This window comes from Eleutherodactylus coqui, chromosome 7 (genome assembly GCF_035609145.1).
Source record: "Eleutherodactylus coqui strain aEleCoq1 chromosome 7, aEleCoq1.hap1, whole genome shotgun sequence".
Classification (NCBI taxonomy): domain Eukaryota; kingdom Metazoa; phylum Chordata; class Amphibia; order Anura; family Eleutherodactylidae; genus Eleutherodactylus; species Eleutherodactylus coqui.
This window is the reverse complement of record NC_089843.1, coordinates 49,141,358-49,157,578: the sequence shown is the minus strand read 5'-3', so window position 1 is coordinate 49,157,578 and position 16,221 is coordinate 49,141,358. Positions and strand designations below refer to the sequence as shown.

Sequence of the window (16,221 nt, the reverse complement as noted above, 5' to 3'; positions counted from 1 at the left end):
TTGTTCCTCAAACTGCTTTCAAAGTTGACTTCGGGGGGACTTCGAGCCCTGAGAAAAATGGCCTTGCTTAATATTTAAGGAAAAGCTAGCCTGTCAGAAGTGGGATTCGAACCCACGCCTCCAGAGGAGACTGCGACCTGAACGCAGCGCCTTAGACCGCTCGGCCATCCTGACTCTCATGTGGCAGTATGCTTTGGCGCTTCGTGGTGATACTAGACATCATGGTAAGCGTTAAGCATAAAATTGAGGCACTTGTCAACATCTGCAAGTCTGCACTTGCGCAGAACAGAGCAACTTTGCCGCTCCTCACACAGACCCCCGCTGGAATCCCAATCCGTGACGCGTAAGAGCAAACACTTGGCTGTCATGGGGTGGGATTTGAACCCACGCCTCCAGGAAAGATCATGCAGCTATCCTCAAATACGCAGGTGTGAAAAAAAAATGCAAAGCGCAAAGAAAAAATGGTGACATTAAGAGTCCAATTCTTGGGATGAAGTATAAAGACTGGATCAGTTTGTCACTTACTGGTGGTGATCTTCCACGATCTGATTGAGTATTTCGCATTCAAAGGTTGAACGGAGGAAAGCTTGAAGGACTTTTTCTACCTTTCTTCAAGTTGCTGGTTTAGAAGCAGGATTTTGACATCAGCCTAGTATGTGTATAAATGTTTCTTCAGATATATCCTATCAGAACCCTGAAAAAGAAACCTGAGTGGTTTCCAAAGCTTGCAGCAACATCAATTGACCATTCAAAGGAATCTTATCTGCAAGGTTAATTAGCTTCTCTCCCCGAGAACAAGCATATTATGTTCTACTGGCTAACGGGGTTCCAATGTTCCTTTTGAGCATCAGCCTAGAAGTTAGGCACCAGTGAGAATGAAACTCACACCCTGTGGTTTAACCAGACCAGTGGCCTATGAAGCAGGAAAAAAAAGGATTGGCGTGGTGTTTTTTTCCCCTTTCTGATGGAGGGTTTCTTGTTCCTCAAACTGCTTTCAAAGTTGACTTCGGGAGCCCTGAGAAAAATGGCCTTGCTTAATATTTAAGGAAAAGCTAGCCTGTCAGAAGTGGGATTCGAACCCACGCCTCCAGAGGAGACTGCGACCTGAACGCAGCGCCTTAGACCGCTCGGCCATCCTGACTCTCATGTGGCAGTATGCTTTGGCGCTTCGTGGTGATACTAGACATCATGGTAAGCGTTAAGCATAAAATTGAGGCACTTGTCAACATCTGCAAGTCTGTACTTGCGCAGAACAGAGCAACTTTGCCGCTCCTCACACAGACCCCCGCTGGAATCCCAATCCGTGACGCGTAAGAGCAAACACTTGGCTGTCATGGGGTGGGATTTGAACCCACGCCTCCAGGAAAGATCATGCAGCTATCCTCAAATACGCAGGTGTGAAAAAAAAATGCAAAGCGCAAAGAAAAAATGGTGACATTAAGAGTCCAATTCTTGGGATGAAGTATAAAGACTGGATCAGTTTGTCACTTACTGGTGGTGATCTTCCACGATCTGATTGAGTATTTCGCATTCAAAGGTTGAACGGAGGAAAGCTTGAAGGACTTTTTCTACCTTTCTTCAAGTTGCTGGTTTAGAAGCAGGATTTTGACATCAGCCTAGTATGTGTATAAATGTTTCTTCAGATATATCCTATCAGAACCCTGAAAAAGAAACCTGAGTGGTTTCCAAAGCTTGCAGCAACATCAATTGACCATTCAAAGGAATCTTATCTGCAAGGTTAATTAGCTTCTCTCCCCGAGAACAAGCATATTATGTTCTACTGGCTAACGGGGTTCCAATGTTCCTTTTGAGCATCAGCCTAGAAGAGAATGAAACTCACACCCCGTGGTTTAACCAGACCAGTGGCCTATGAAGCAGGAAGAAAAGGGATTGGCGTGGTGTTTTTTTCCCCTTTCTGATGGAGGGTTTCTTGTTCCTCATGTGGCAGTATGCTTTGGCGCTTCGTGGTGATACTAGACATCATGGTAAGCGTTAAGCATAAAATTGAGGCACTTGTCAACATCTGCAAGTCTGCACTTGCGCAGAACAGAGCAACTTTGCCGCTCCTCACACAGACCCCCGCTGGAATCCCAATCCGTGACGCGTAAGAGCAAACACTTGGCTGTCATGGGGTGGGATTTGAACCCACGCCTCCAGGAAAGATCATGCAGCTATCCTCAAATACGCAGGTGTGAAAAAAAAATGCAAAGCGCAAAGAAAAAATGGTGACATTAAGAGTCCAATTCTTGGGATGAAGTATAAAGACTGGATCAGTTTGTCACTTACTGGTGGTGATCTTCCACGATCTGATTGAGTATTTCGCATTCAAAGGTTGAACGGAGGAAAGCTTGAAGGACTTTTTCTACCTTTCTTCAAGTTGCTGGTTTAGAAGCAGGATTTTGACATCAGCCTAGTATGTGTATAAATGTTTCTTCAGATATATCCTATCAGAACCCTGAAAAAGAAACCTGAGTGGTTTCCAAAGCTTGCAGCAACATCAATTGACCATTCAAAGGAATCTTATCTGCAAGGTTAATTAGCTTCTCTCCCCGAGAACAAGCATATTATGTTCTACTGGCTAACGGGGTTCCAATGTTCCTTTTGAGCATCAGCCTAGAAGAGAATGAAACTCACACCCCGTGGTTTAACCAGACCAGTGGCCTATGAAGCAGGAAGAAAAGGGATTGGCGTGGTGTTTTTTTCCCCTTTCTGATGGAGGGTTTCTTGTTCCTCATGTGGCAGTATGCTTTGGCGCTTCGTGGTGATACTAGACATCATGGTAAGCGTTAAGCATAAAATTGAGGCACTTGTCAACATCTGCAAGTCTGCACTTGCGCAGAACAGAGCAACTTTGCCGCTCCTCACACAGACCCCCGCTGGAATCCCAATCCGTGACGCGTAAGAGCAAACACTTGGCTGTCATGGGGTGGGATTTGAACCCACGCCTCCAGGAAAGATCATGCAGCTATCCTCAAATACGCAGGTGTGAAAAAAAAATGCAAAGCGCAAAGAAAAAATGGTGACATTAAGAGTCCAATTCTTGGGATGAAGTATAAAGACTGGATCAGTTTGTCACTTACTGGTGGTGATCTTCCACGATCTGATTGAGTATTTCGCATTCAAAGGTTGAACGGAGGAAAGCTTGAAGGACTTTTTCTACCTTTCTTCAAGTTGCTGGTTTAGAAGCAGGATTTTGACATCAGCCTAGTATGTGTATAAATGTTTCTTCAGATATATCCTATCAGAACCCTGAAAAAGAAACCTGAGTGGTTTCCAAAGCTTGCAGCAACATCAATTGACCATTCAAAGGAATCTTATCTGCAAGGTTAATTAGCTTCTCTCCCCGAGAACAAGCATATTATGTTCTACTGGCTAACGGGGTTCCAATGTTCCTTTTGAGCATCAGCCTAGAAGTTAGGCACCAGTGAGAATGAAACTCACACCCTGTGGTTTAACCAGACCAGTGGCCTATGAAGCAGGAAGAAAAGGGATTGGCGTGGTGTTTTTTTCCCCTTTCTGATGGAGGGTTTCTTGTTCCTCAAACTGCTTTCAAAGTTGACTTCGGGAGCCCTGAGAAAAATGGCCTTGCTTAATATTTAAGGAAAAGCTAGCCTGTCAGAACCCACGCCTCCAGAGGAGACTGCGACCTGAACGCAGCGCCTTAGACCGCTCGGCCATCCTGACTCTCATGTGGCAGTATGCTTTGGCGCTTCGTGGTGATACTAGACATCATGGTAAGCGTTAAGCATAAAATTGAGGCACTTGTCAACATCTGCAAGTCTGCACTTGCGCAGAACAGAGCAACTTTGCCGCTCCTCACACAGACCCCCGCTGGAATCCCAATCCGTGACGCGTAAGAGCAAACACTTGGCTGTCATGGGGTGGGATTTGAACCCACGCCTCCAGGAAAGATCATGCAGCTATCCTCAAATACGCAGGTGTGAAAAAAAAATGCAAAGCGCAAAGAAAAAATGGTGACATTAAGAGTCCAATTCTTGGGATGAAGTATAAAGACTGGATCAGTTTGTCACTTACTGGTGGTGATCTTCCACGATCTGATTGAGTATTTCGCATTCAAAGGTTGAACGGAGGAAAGCTTGAAGGACTTTTTCTACCTTTCTTCAAGTTGCTGGTTTAGAAGCAGGATTTTGACATCAGCCTAGTATGTGTATAAATGTTTCTTCAGATATATCCTATCAGAACCCTGAAAAAGAAACCTGAGTGGTTTCCAAAGCTTGCAGCAACATCAATTGACCATTCAAAGGAATCTTATCTGCAAGGTTAATTAGCTTCTCTCCCCGAGAACAAGCATATTATGTTCTACTGGCTAACGGGGTTCCAATGTTCCTTTTGAGCATCAGCCTAGAAGTTAGGCACCAGTGAGAATGAAACTCACACCCCGTGGTTTAACCAGACCAGTGGCCTATGAAGCAGGAAGAAAAGGGATTGGCGTGGTGTTTTTTTCCCCTTTCTGATGGAGGGTTTCTTGTTCCTCAAACTGCTTTCAAAGTTGACTTCGGGAGCTAGCCTGTCAGAAGTGGGATTCGAACCCACGCCTCCAGAGGAGACTGCGACCTGAACGCAGCGCCTTAGACCGCTCGGCCATCCTGACTCTCATGTGGCAGTATGCTTTGGCGCTTCGTGGTGATACTAGACATCATGGTAAGCGTTAAGCATAAAATTGAGGCACTTGTCAACATCTGCAAGTCTGTACTTGCGCAGAACAGAGCAACTTTGCCGCTCCTCACACAGACCCCCGCTGGAATCCCAATCCGTGACGCGTAAGAGCAAACACTTGGCTGTCATGGGGTGGGATTTGAACCCACGCCTCCAGGAAAGATCATGCAGCTATCCTCAAATACGCAGGTGTGAAAAAAAAATGCAAAGCGCAAAGAAAAAATGGTGACATTAAGAGTCCAATTCTTGGGATGAAGTATAAAGACTGGATCAGTTTGTCACTTACTGGTGGTGATCTTCCACGATCTGATTGAGTATTTCGCATTCAAAGGTTGAACGGAGGAAAGCTTGAAGGACTTTTTCTACCTTTCTTCAAGTTGCTGGTTTAGAAGCAGGATTTTGACATCAGCCTAGTATGTGTATAAATGTTTCTTCAGATATATCCTATCAGAACCCTGAAAAAGAAACCTGAGTGGTTTCCAAAGCTTGCAGCAACATCAATTGACCATTCAAAGGAATCTTATCTGCAAGGTTAATTAGCTTCTCTCCCCGAGAACAAGCATATTATGTTCTACTGGCTAACGGGGTTCCAATGTTCCTTTTGAGCATCAGCCTAGAAGTTAGGCACCAGTGAGAATGAAACTCACACCCCGTGGTTTAACCAGACCAGTGGCCTATGAAGCAGGAAGAAAAGGGATTGGCGTGGTGTTTTTTTCCCCTTTCTGATGGAGGGTTTCTTGTTCCTCAAACTGCTTTCAAAGTTGACTTCGGGAGCCCTGAGAAAAATGGCCTTGCTTAATATTTAAGGAAAAGCTAGCCTGTCAGAAGTGGGATTCGAACCCACGCCTCCAGAGGAGACTGCGACCTGAACGCAGCGCCTTAGACCGCTCGGCCATCCTGACTCTCATGTGGCAGTATGCTTTGGCGCTTCGTGGTGATACTAGACATCATGGTAAGCGTTAAGCATAAAATTGAGGCACTTGTCAACATCTGCAAGTCTGCACTTGCGCAGAACAGAGCAACTTTGCCGCTCCTCACACAGACCCCCGCTGGAATCCCAATCCGTGACGCGTAAGAGCAAACACTTGGCTGTCATGGGGTGGGATTTGAACCCACGCCTCCAGGAAAGATCATGCAGCTATCCTCAAATACGCAGGTGTGAAAAAAAAATGCAAAGCGCAAAGAAAAAATGGTGACATTAAGAGTCCAATTCTTGGGATGAAGTATAAAGACTGGATCAGTTTGTCACTTACTGGTGGTGATCTTCCACGATCTGATTGAGTATTTCGCATTCAAAGGTTGAACGGAGGAAAGCTTGAAGGACTTTTTCTACCTTTCTTCAAGTTGCTGGTTTAGAAGCAGGATTTTGACATCAGCCTAGTATGTGTATAAATGTTTCTTCAGATATATCCTATCAGAACCCTGAAAAAGAAACCTGAGTGGTTTCCAAAGCTTGCAGCAACATCAATTGACCATTCAAAGGAATCTTATCTGCAAGGTTAATTAGCTTCTCTCCCCGAGAACAAGCATATTATGTTCTACTGGCTAACGGGGTTCCAATGTTCCTTTTGAGCATCAGCCTAGAAGTTAGGCACCAGTGAGAATGAAACTCACACCCCGTGGTTTAACCAGACCAGTGGCCTATGAAGCAGGAAGAAAAGGGATTGGCGTGGTGTTTTTTTCCCCTTTCTGATGGAGGGTTTCTTGTTCCTCAAACTGCTTTCAAAGTTGACTTCGGGAGCTAGCCTGTCAGAAGTGGGATTCGAACCCACGCCTCCAGAGGAGACTGCAACCTGAACGCAGCGCCTTAGACCGCTCGGCCATCCTGACTCTCATGTGGCAGTATGCTTTGGCGCTTCGTGGTGATACTAGACATCATGGTAAGCGTTAAGCATAAAATTGAGGCACTTGTCAACATCTGCAAGTCTGCACTTGCGCAGAACAGAGCAACTTTGCCGCTCCTCACACAGACCCCCGCTGGAATCCCAATCCGTGACGCGTAAGAGCAAACACTTGGCTGTCATGGGGTGGGATTTGAACCCACGCCTCCAGGAAAGATCATGCAGCTATCCTCAAATACGCAGGTGTGAAAAAAAAATGCAAAGCGCAAAGAAAAAATGGTGACATTAAGAGTCCAATTCTTGGGATGAAGTATAAAGACTGGATCAGTTTGTCACTTACTGGTGGTGATCTTCCACGATCTGATTGAGTATTTCGCATTCAAAGGTTGAACGGAGGAAAGCTTGAAGGACTTTTTCTACCTTTCTTCAAGTTGCTGGTTTAGAAGCAGGATTTTGACATCAGCCTAGTATGTGTATAAATGTTTCTTCAGATATATCCTATCAGAACCCTGAAAAAGAAACCTGAGTGGTTTCCAAAGCTTGCAGCAACATCAATTGACCATTCAAAGGAATCTTATCAGCAAGGTTAATTAGCTTCTCTCCCCGAGAACAAGCATATTATGTTCTACTGGCTAACGGGGTTCCAATGTTCCTTTTGAGCATCAGCCTAGAAGTTAGGCACCAGTGAGAATGAAACTCACACCCCGTGGTTTAACCAGACCAGAGGCCTATGAAGCAGGAAGAAAAGGGATTGGCGTGGTGTTTTTTTTCCCCTTTCTGATGGAGGGTTTCTTGTTCCTCAAACTGCTTTCAAAGTTGACTTCGGGAGCCCTGAGAAAAATGGCCTTGCTTAATATTTAAGGAAAAGCTAGCCTCCTTTCTGATGGAGGGTTTCTTGTTCCTCAAACTGCTTTCAAAGTTGACTTCGGGAGCCCTGAGAAAAATGGCCTTGCTTAATATTTAAGGAAAAGCTAGCCTCCTTTCTGATGGAGGGTTTCTTGTTCCTCAAACTGCTTTCAAAGTTGACTTCGGGAGCCCTGAGAAAAATGGCCTTGCTTAATATTTAAGGAAAAGCTAGCCTGTCAGAAGTGGGATTCGAACCCACGCCTCCAGAGGAGACTGCGACCTGAACGCAGCGCCTTAGACCGCTCGGCCATCCTGACTCTCATGTGGCAGTATGCTTTGGCGCTTCGTGGTGATACTAGACATCATGGTAAGCGTTAAGCATAAAATTGAGGCACTTGTCAACATCTGCAAGTCTGCACTTGCGCAGAACAGAGCAACTTTGCCGCTCCTCACACAGACCCCCGCTGGAATCCCAATCCGTGACGCGTAAGAGCAAACACTTGGCTGTCATGGGGTGGGATTTGAACCCACGCCTCCAGGAAAGATCATGCAGCTATCCTCAAATACGCAGGTGTGAAAAAAAAATGCAAAGCGCAAAGAAAAAATGGTGACATTAAGAGTCCAATTCTTGGGATGAAGTATAAAGACTGGATCAGTTTGTCACTTACTGGTGGTGATCTTCCACGATCTGATTGAGTATTTCGCATTCAAAGGTTGAACGGAGGAAAGCTTGAAGGACTTTTTCTACCTTTCTTCAAGTTGCTGGTTTAGAAGCAGGATTTTGACATCAGCCTAGTATGTGTATAAATGTTTCTTCAGATATATCCTATCAGAACCCTGAAAAAGAAACCTGAGTGGTTTCCAAAGCTTGCAGCAACATCAATTGACCATTCAAAGGAATCTTATCAGCAAGGTTAATTAGCTTCTCTCCCCGAGAACAAGCATATTATGTTCTACTGGCTAACGGGGTTCCAATGTTCCTTTTGAGCATCAGCCTAGAAGTTAGGCACCAGTGAGAATGAAACTCACACCCCGTGGTTTAACCAGACCAGAGGCCTATGAAGCAGGAAGAAAAGGGATTGGCGTGGTGTTTTTTTTCCCCTTTCTGATGGAGGGTTTCTTGTTCCTCAAACTGCTTTCAAAGTTGACTTCGGGAGCCCTGAGAAAAATGGCCTTGCTTAATATTTAAGGAAAAGCTAGCCTGTCAGAAGTGGGATTCGAACCCACGCCTCCAGAGGAGACTGCGACCTGAACGCAGCGCCTTAGACCGCTCGGCCATCCTGACTCTCATGTGGCAGTATGCTTTGGCGCTTCGTGGTGATACTAGACATTATGGTAAGCGTTAAGTATAAAATTGAGGCACTTGTCAACATCTGCAAGTCTGCACTTGCGCACTAAGAGCAAACACTTGGCTGTCATGGGGTGGGATTTGAACCCACGCCTCCAGGAAAGATCATGCAGCTATCCTCAAATACGCAGGTGTGAAAAAAAAATGCAAAGCGCAAAGAAAAAATGGTGACATTAAGAGTCCAATTCTTGGGATGAAGTATAAAGACTGGATCAGTTTGTCACTTACTGGTGGTGATCTTCCACGATCTGATTGAGTATTTCGCATTCAAAGGTTGAACGGAGGAAAGCTTGAAGGACTTTTTCTACCTTTCTTCAAGTTGCTGGTTTAGAAGCAGGATTTTGACATCAGCCTAGTATGTGTATAAATGTTTCTTCAGATATATCCTATCAGAACCCTGAAAAAGAAACCTGAGTGGTTTCCAAAGCTTGCAGCAACATCAATTGACCATTCAAAGGAATCTTATCTGCAAGGTTAATTAGCTTCTCTCCCCGAGAACAAGCATATTATGTTCTACTGGCTAACGGGGTTCCAATGTTCCTTTTGAGCATCAGCCTAGAAGTTAGGCACCAGTGAGAATGAAACTCACACCCCGTGGTTTAACCAGACCAGTGGCCTATGAAGCAGGAAGAAAAGGGATTGGCGTGGTGTTTTTTTCCCCTTTCTGATGGAGGGTTTCTTGTTCCTCAAACTGACTTCGGGAGCTAGCCTGTCAGAAGTGGGATTCGAACCCACGCCTCCAGAGGAGACTGCAACCTGAACGCAGCGCCTTAGACCGCTCGGCCATCCTGACTCTCATGTGGCAGTATGCTTTGGCGCTTCGTGGTGATACTAGACATCATGGTAAGCGTTAAGCATAAAATTGAGGCACTTGTCAACATCTGCAAGTCTGCACTTGCGCAGAACAGAGCAACTTTGCCGCTCCTCACACAGACCCCCGCTGGAATCCCAATCCGTGACGCGTAAGAGCAAACACTTGGCTGTCATGGGGTGGGATTTGAACCCACGCCTCCAGGAAAGATCATGCAGCTATCCTCAAATACGCAGGTGTGAAAAAAAAATGCAAAGCGCAAAGAAAAAATGGTGACATTAAGAGTCCAATTCTTGGGATGAAGTATAAAGACTGGATCAGTTTGTCACTTACTGGTGGTGATCTTCCACGATCTGATTGAGTATTTCGCATTCAAAGGTTGAACGGAGGAAAGCTTGAAGGACTTTTTCTACCTTTCTTCAAGTTGCTGGTTTAGAAGCAGGATTTTGACATCAGCCTAGTATGTGTATAAATGTTTCTTCAGATATATCCTATCAGAACCCTGAAAAAGAAACCTGAGTGGTTTCCAAAGCTTGCAGCAACATCAATTGACCATTCAAAGGAATCTTATCTGCAAGGTTAATTAGCTTCTCTCCCCGAGAACAAGCATATTATGTTCTACTGGCTAACGGGGTTCCAATGTTCCTTTTGAGCATCAGCCTAGAAGTTAGGCACCAGTGAGAATGAAACTCACACCCCGTGGTTTAACCAGACCAGTGGCCTATGAAGCAGGAAGAAAAGAGATTGGCGTGGTGTTTTTTTCCCCTTTCTGATGGAGGGTTTCTTGTTCCTCAAACTGCTTTCAAAGTTGACTTCGGGAGCCCTGAGAAAAATGGCCTTGCTTAATATTTAAGGAAAAGCTAGCCTGTCAGAAGTGGGATTCGAACCCACGCCTCCAGAGGAGACTGCGACCTGAACGCAGCGCCTTAGACCGCTCGGCCATCCTGACTCTCATGTGGCAGTATGCTTTGGCGCTTCGTGGTGATACTAGACATCATGGTAAGCGTTAAGCATAAAATTGAGGCACTTGTCAACATCTGCAAGTCTGTACTTGCGCAGAACAGAGCAACTTTGCCGCTCCTCACACAGACCCCCGCTGGAATCCCAATCCGTGACGCGTAAGAGCAAACACTTGGCTGTCATGGGGTGGGATTTGAACCCACGCCTCCAGGAAAGATCATGCAGCTATCCTCAAATACGCAGGTGTGAAAAAAAAATGCAAAGCGCAAAGAAAAAATGGTGACATTAAGAGTCCAATTCTTGGGATGAAGTATAAAGACTGGATCAGTTTGTCACTTACTGGTGGTGATCTTCCACGATCTGATTGAGTATTTCGCATTCAAAGGTTGAACGGAGGAAAGCTTGAAGGACTTTTTCTACCTTTCTTCAAGTTGCTGGTTTAGAAGCAGGATTTTGACATCAGCCTAGTATGTGTATAAATGTTTCTTCAGATATATCCTATCAGAACCCTGAAAAAGAAACCTGAGTGGTTTCCAAAGCTTGCAGCAACATCAATTGACCATTCAAAGGAATCTTATCTGCAAGGTTAATTAGCTTCTCTCCCCGAGAACAAGCATATTATGTTCTACTGGCTAACGGGGTTCCAATGTTCCTTTTGAGCATCAGCCTAGAAGTTAGGCACCAGTGAGAATGAAACTCACACCCCGTGGTTTAACCAGACCAGTGGCCTATGAAGCAGGAAGAAAAGGGATTGGCGTGGTGTTTTTTTCCCCTTTCTGATGGAGGGTTTCTTGTTCCTCAAACTGCTTTCAAAGTTGACTTCGGGAGCCCTGAGAAAAATGGCCTTGCTTAATATTTAAGGAAAAGCTAGCCTGTCAGAAGTGGGATTCGAACCCACGCCTCCAGAGGAGACTGCGACCTGAACGCAGCGCCTTAGACCGCTCGGCCATCCTGACTCTCATGTGGCAGTATGCTTTGGCGCTTCGTGGTGATACTAGACATCATGGTAAGCGTTAAGCATAAAATTGAGGCACTTGTCAACATCTGCAAGTCTGTACTTGCGCAGAACAGAGCAACTTTGCCGCTCCTCACACAGACCCCCGCTGGAATCCCAATCCGTGACGCGTAAGAGCAAACACTTGGCTGTCATGGGGTGGGATTTGAACCCACGCCTCCAGGAAAGATCATGCAGCTATCCTCAAATACGCAGGTGTGAAAAAAAAGTGCAAAGCGCAAAGAAAAAATGGTGACATTAAGAGTCCAATTCTTGGGATGAAGTATAAAGACTGGATCAGTTTGTCACTTACTGGTGGTGATCTTCCACGATCTGATTGAGTATTTCGCATTCAAAGGTTGAACGGAGGAAAGCTTGAAGGACTTTTTCTACCTTTCTTCAAGTTGCTGGTTTAGAAGCAGGATTTTGACATCAGCCTAGTATGTGTATAAATGTTTCTTCAGATATATCCTATCAGAACCCTGAAAAAGAAACCTGAGTGGTTTCCAAAGCTTGCAGCAACATCAATTGACCATTCAAAGGAATCTTATCTGCAAGGTTAATTAGCTTCTCTCCCCGAGAACAAGCATATTATGTTCTACTGGCTAACGGGGTTCCAATGTTCCTTTTGAGCATCAGCCTAGAAGTTAGGCACCAGTGAGAATGAAACTCACACCCCGTGGTTTAACCAGACCAGTGGCCTATGAAGCAGGAAGAAAAGGGATTGGCGTGGTGTTTTTTTCCCCTTTCTGATGGAGGGTTTCTTGTTCCTCAAACTGCTTTCAAAGTTGACTTCGGGAGCTAGCCTGTCAGAAGTGGGATTCGAACCCACGCCTCCAGAGGAGACTGCAACCTGAACGCAGCGCCTTAGACCGCTCGGCCATCCTGACTCTCATGTGGCAGTATGCTTTGGCGCTTCGTGGTGATACTAGACATCATGGTAAGCGTTAAGCATAAAATTGAGGCACTTGTCAACATCTGCAAGTCTGCACTTGCGCAGAACAGAGCAACTTTGCCGCTCCTCACACAGACCCCCGCTGGAATCCCAATCCGTGACGCGTAAGAGCAAACACTTGGCTGTCATGGGGTGGGATTTGAACCCACGCCTCCAGGAAAGATCATGCAGCTATCCTCAAATACGCAGGTGTGAAAAAAAAATGCAAAGCGCAAAGAAAAAATGGTGACATTAAGAGTCCAATTCTTGGGATGAAGTATAAAGACTGGATCAGTTTGTCACTTACTGGTGGTGATCTTCCACGATCTGATTGAGTATTTCGCATTCAAAGGTTGAACGGAGGAAAGCTTGAAGGACTTTTTCTACCTTTCTTCAAGTTGCTGGTTTAGAAGCAGGATTTTGACATCAGCCTAGTATGTGTATAAATGTTTCTTCAGATATATCCTATCAGAACCCTGAAAAAGAAACCTGAGTGGTTTCCAAAGCTTGCAGCAACATCAATTGACCATTCAAAGGAATCTTATCTGCAAGGTTAATTAGCTTCTCTCCCCGAGAACAAGCATATTATGTTCTACTGGCTAACGGGGTTCCAATGTTCCTTTTGAGCATCAGCCTAGAAGTTAGGCACCAGTGAGAATGAAACTCACACCCCGTGGTTTAACCAGACCAGTGGCCTATGAAGCAGGAAGAAAAGAGATTGGCGTGGTGTTTTTTTCCCCTTTCTGATGGAGGGTTTCTTGTTCCTCAAACTGCTTTCAAAGTTGACTTCGGGAGCCCTGAGAAAAATGGCCTTGCTTAATATTTAAGGAAAAGCTAGCCTGTCAGAAGTGGGATTCGAACCCACGCCTCCAGAGGAGACTGCGACCTGAACGCAGCGCCTTAGACCGCTCGGCCATCCTGACTCTCATGTGGCAGTATGCTTTGGCGCTTCGTGGTGATACTAGACATCATGGTAAGCGTTAAGCATAAAATTGAGGCACTTGTCAACATCTGCAAGTCTGTACTTGCGCAGAACAGAGCAACTTTGCCGCTCCTCACACAGACCCCCGCTGGAATCCCAATCCGTGACGCGTAAGAGCAAACACTTGGCTGTCATGGGGTGGGATTTGAACCCACGCCTCCAGGAAAGATCATGCAGCTATCCTCAAATACGCAGGTGTGAAAAAAAAATGCAAAGCGCAAAGAAAAAATGGTGACATTAAGAGTCCAATTCTTGGGATGAAGTATAAAGACTGGATCAGTTTGTCACTTACTGGTGGTGATCTTCCACGATCTGATTGAGTATTTCGCATTCAAAGGTTGAACGGAGGAAAGCTTGAAGGACTTTTTCTACCTTTCTTCAAGTTGCTGGTTTAGAAGCAGGATTTTGACATCAGCCTAGTATGTGTATAAATGTTTCTTCAGATATATCCTATCAGAACCCTGAAAAAGAAACCTGAGTGGTTTCCAAAGCTTGCAGCAACATCAATTGACCATTCAAAGGAATCTTATCTGCAAGGTTAATTAGCTTCTCTCCCCGAGAACAAGCATATTATGTTCTACTGGCTAACGGGGTTCCAATGTTCCTTTTGAGCATCAGCCTAGAAGTTAGGCACCAGTGAGAATGAAACTCACACCCCGTGGTTTAACCAGACCAGTGGCCTATGAAGCAGGAAGAAAAGGGATTGGCGTGGTGTTTTTTTCCCCTTTCTGATGGAGGGTTTCTTGTTCCTCAAACTGCTTTCAAAGTTGACTTCGGGAGCCCTGAGAAAAATGGCCTTGCTTAATATTTAAGGAAAAGCTAGCCTGTCAGAAGTGGGATTCGAACCCACGCCTCCAGAGGAGACTGCGACCTGAACGCAGCGCCTTAGACCGCTCGGCCATCCTGACTCTCATGTGGCAGTATGCTTTGGCGCTTCGTGGTGATACTAGACATCATGGTAAGCGTTAAGCATAAAATTGAGGCACTTGTCAACATCTGCAAGTCTGCACTTGCGCAGAACAGAGCAACTTTGCCGCTCCTCACACAGACCCCCGCTGGAATCCCAATCCGTGACGCGTAAGAGCAAACACTTGGCTGTCATGGGGTGGGATTTGAACCCACGCCTCCAGGAAAGATCATGCAGCTATCCTCAAATACGCAGGTGTGAAAAAAAAATGCAAAGCGCAAAGAAAAAATGGTGACATTAAGAGTCCAATTCTTGGGATGAAGTATAAAGACTGGATCAGTTTGTCACTTACTGGTGGTGATCTTCCACGATCTGATTGAGTATTTCGCATTCAAAGGTTGAACGGAGGAAAGCTTGAAGGACTTTTTCTACCTTTCTTCAAGTTGCTGGTTTAGAAGCAGGATTTTGACATCAGCCTAGTATGTGTATAAATGTTTCTTCAGATATATCCTATCAGAACCCTGAAAAAGAAACCTGAGTGGTTTCCAAAGCTTGCAGCAACATCAATTGACCATTCAAAGGAATCTTATCTGCAAGGTTAATTAGCTTCTCTCCCCGAGAACAAGCATATTATGTTCTACTGGCTAACGGGGTTCCAATGTTCCTTTTGAGCATCAGCCTAGAAGTTAGGCACCAGTGAGAATGAAACTCACACCCCGTGGTTTAACCAGACCAGTGGCCTATGAAGCAGGAAGAAAAGGGATTGGCGTGGTGTTTTTTTCCCCTTTCTGATGGAGGGTTTCTTGTTCCTCAAACTGCTTTCAAAGTTGACTTCGGGAGCTAGCCTGTCAGAAGTGGGATTCGAACCCACGCCTCCAGAGGAGACTGCGACCTGAACGCAGCGCCTTAGACCGCTCGGCCATCCTGACTCTCATGTGGCAGTATGCTTTGGCGCTTCGTGGTGATACTAGACATCATGGTAAGCGTTAAGCATAAAATTGAGGCACTTGTCAACATCTGCAAGTCTGTACTTGCGCAGAACAGAGCAACTTTGCCGCTCCTCACACAGACCCCCGCTGGAATCCCAATCCGTGACGCGTAAGAGCAAACACTTGGCTGTCATGGGGTGGGATTTGAACCCACGCCTCCAGGAAAGATCATGCAGCTATCCTCAAATACGCAGGTGTGAAAAAAAAATGCAAAGCGCAAAGAAAAAATGGTGACATTAAGAGTCCAATTCTTGGGATGAAGTATAAAGACTGGATCAGTTTGTCACTTACTGGTGGTGATCTTCCACGATCTGATTGAGTATTTCGCATTCAAAGGTTGAACGGAGGAAAGCTTGAAGGACTTTTTCTACCTTTCTTCAAGTTGCTGGTTTAGAAGCAGGATTTTGACATCAGCCTAGTATGTGTATAAATGTTTCTTCAGATATATCCTATCAGAACCCTGAAAAAGAAACCTGAGTGGTTTCCAAAGCTTGCAGCAACATCAATTGACCATTCAAAGGAATCTTATCTGCAAGGTTAATTAGCTTCTCTCCCCGAGAACAAGCATATTATGTTCTACTGGCTAACGGGGTTCCAATGTTCCTTTTGAGCATCAGCCTAGAAGTTAGGCACCAGTGAGAATGAAACTCACACCCCGTGGTTTAACCAGACCAGTGGCCTATGAAGCAGGAAGAAAAGGGATTGGTGTGGTGTTTTTTTCCCCTTTCTGATGGAGGGTTTCTTGTTCCTCAAACTGCTTTCAAAGTTGACTTCGGGAGCTAGCCTGTCAGAAGTGGGATTCGAACCCTCGCCTCCAGAGGAGACTGCGACCTGAACGCAGCGCCTTAGACCGCTCGGCCATCCTGACTCTCATGTGGCAGTATGCTTTGGCGCTTCGTGGTGATACTAGACATTATGGTAAGCGTTAAGCA

At 45.4% G+C, this 16,221-nt stretch overlaps 15 non-coding genes across 15 annotated transcripts; all 15 read right to left on the bottom strand.

The window, feature by feature from the left end:
• Positions 1-91: 91 nt before the first annotated feature.
• On the bottom strand, positions 92-174 carry TRNAL-CAG (transfer RNA leucine (anticodon CAG)). Its single transcript has one exon. It is a non-coding gene; the product is annotated as a tRNA-Leu (tRNA).
• An 884-nt stretch (positions 175-1,058) lies between these two features.
• Positions 1,059-1,141, bottom strand: TRNAL-CAG (transfer RNA leucine (anticodon CAG)). The gene has a single exon. It is a non-coding gene; the product is annotated as a tRNA-Leu (tRNA).
• Positions 1,142-4,529: 3,388 nt separating this feature from the next.
• TRNAL-CAG (transfer RNA leucine (anticodon CAG)) lies at positions 4,530-4,612 on the bottom strand. The gene has a single exon. It is a non-coding gene; the product is annotated as a tRNA-Leu (tRNA).
• An 884-nt stretch (positions 4,613-5,496) lies between these two features.
• TRNAL-CAG (transfer RNA leucine (anticodon CAG)) lies at positions 5,497-5,579 on the bottom strand. The gene has a single exon. It is a non-coding gene; the product is annotated as a tRNA-Leu (tRNA).
• Positions 5,580-6,424: 845 nt separating this feature from the next.
• Positions 6,425-6,507, bottom strand: TRNAL-CAG (transfer RNA leucine (anticodon CAG)). The gene has a single exon. It is a non-coding gene; the product is annotated as a tRNA-Leu (tRNA).
• Positions 6,508-7,598: 1,091 nt separating this feature from the next.
• On the bottom strand, positions 7,599-7,681 carry TRNAL-CAG (transfer RNA leucine (anticodon CAG)). The gene has a single exon. It is a non-coding gene; the product is annotated as a tRNA-Leu (tRNA).
• An 885-nt stretch (positions 7,682-8,566) lies between these two features.
• Positions 8,567-8,649, bottom strand: TRNAL-CAG (transfer RNA leucine (anticodon CAG)). Its single transcript has one exon. It is a non-coding gene; the product is annotated as a tRNA-Leu (tRNA).
• A 773-nt stretch (positions 8,650-9,422) lies between these two features.
• TRNAL-CAG (transfer RNA leucine (anticodon CAG)) lies at positions 9,423-9,505 on the bottom strand. Its single transcript has one exon. It is a non-coding gene; the product is annotated as a tRNA-Leu (tRNA).
• Positions 9,506-10,389: 884 nt separating this feature from the next.
• On the bottom strand, positions 10,390-10,472 carry TRNAL-CAG (transfer RNA leucine (anticodon CAG)). Its single transcript has one exon. It is a non-coding gene; the product is annotated as a tRNA-Leu (tRNA).
• An 884-nt stretch (positions 10,473-11,356) lies between these two features.
• Positions 11,357-11,439, bottom strand: TRNAL-CAG (transfer RNA leucine (anticodon CAG)). The gene has a single exon. It is a non-coding gene; the product is annotated as a tRNA-Leu (tRNA).
• An 845-nt stretch (positions 11,440-12,284) lies between these two features.
• Positions 12,285-12,367, bottom strand: TRNAL-CAG (transfer RNA leucine (anticodon CAG)). Its single transcript has one exon. It is a non-coding gene; the product is annotated as a tRNA-Leu (tRNA).
• An 884-nt stretch (positions 12,368-13,251) lies between these two features.
• TRNAL-CAG (transfer RNA leucine (anticodon CAG)) lies at positions 13,252-13,334 on the bottom strand. The gene has a single exon. It is a non-coding gene; the product is annotated as a tRNA-Leu (tRNA).
• Positions 13,335-14,218: 884 nt separating this feature from the next.
• TRNAL-CAG (transfer RNA leucine (anticodon CAG)) lies at positions 14,219-14,301 on the bottom strand. The gene has a single exon. It is a non-coding gene; the product is annotated as a tRNA-Leu (tRNA).
• Positions 14,302-15,146: 845 nt separating this feature from the next.
• On the bottom strand, positions 15,147-15,229 carry TRNAL-CAG (transfer RNA leucine (anticodon CAG)). Its single transcript has one exon. It is a non-coding gene; the product is annotated as a tRNA-Leu (tRNA).
• An 845-nt stretch (positions 15,230-16,074) lies between these two features.
• TRNAL-CAG (transfer RNA leucine (anticodon CAG)) lies at positions 16,075-16,157 on the bottom strand. The gene has a single exon. It is a non-coding gene; the product is annotated as a tRNA-Leu (tRNA).
• Between the last annotated feature and the right edge of the window lie 64 nt (positions 16,158-16,221).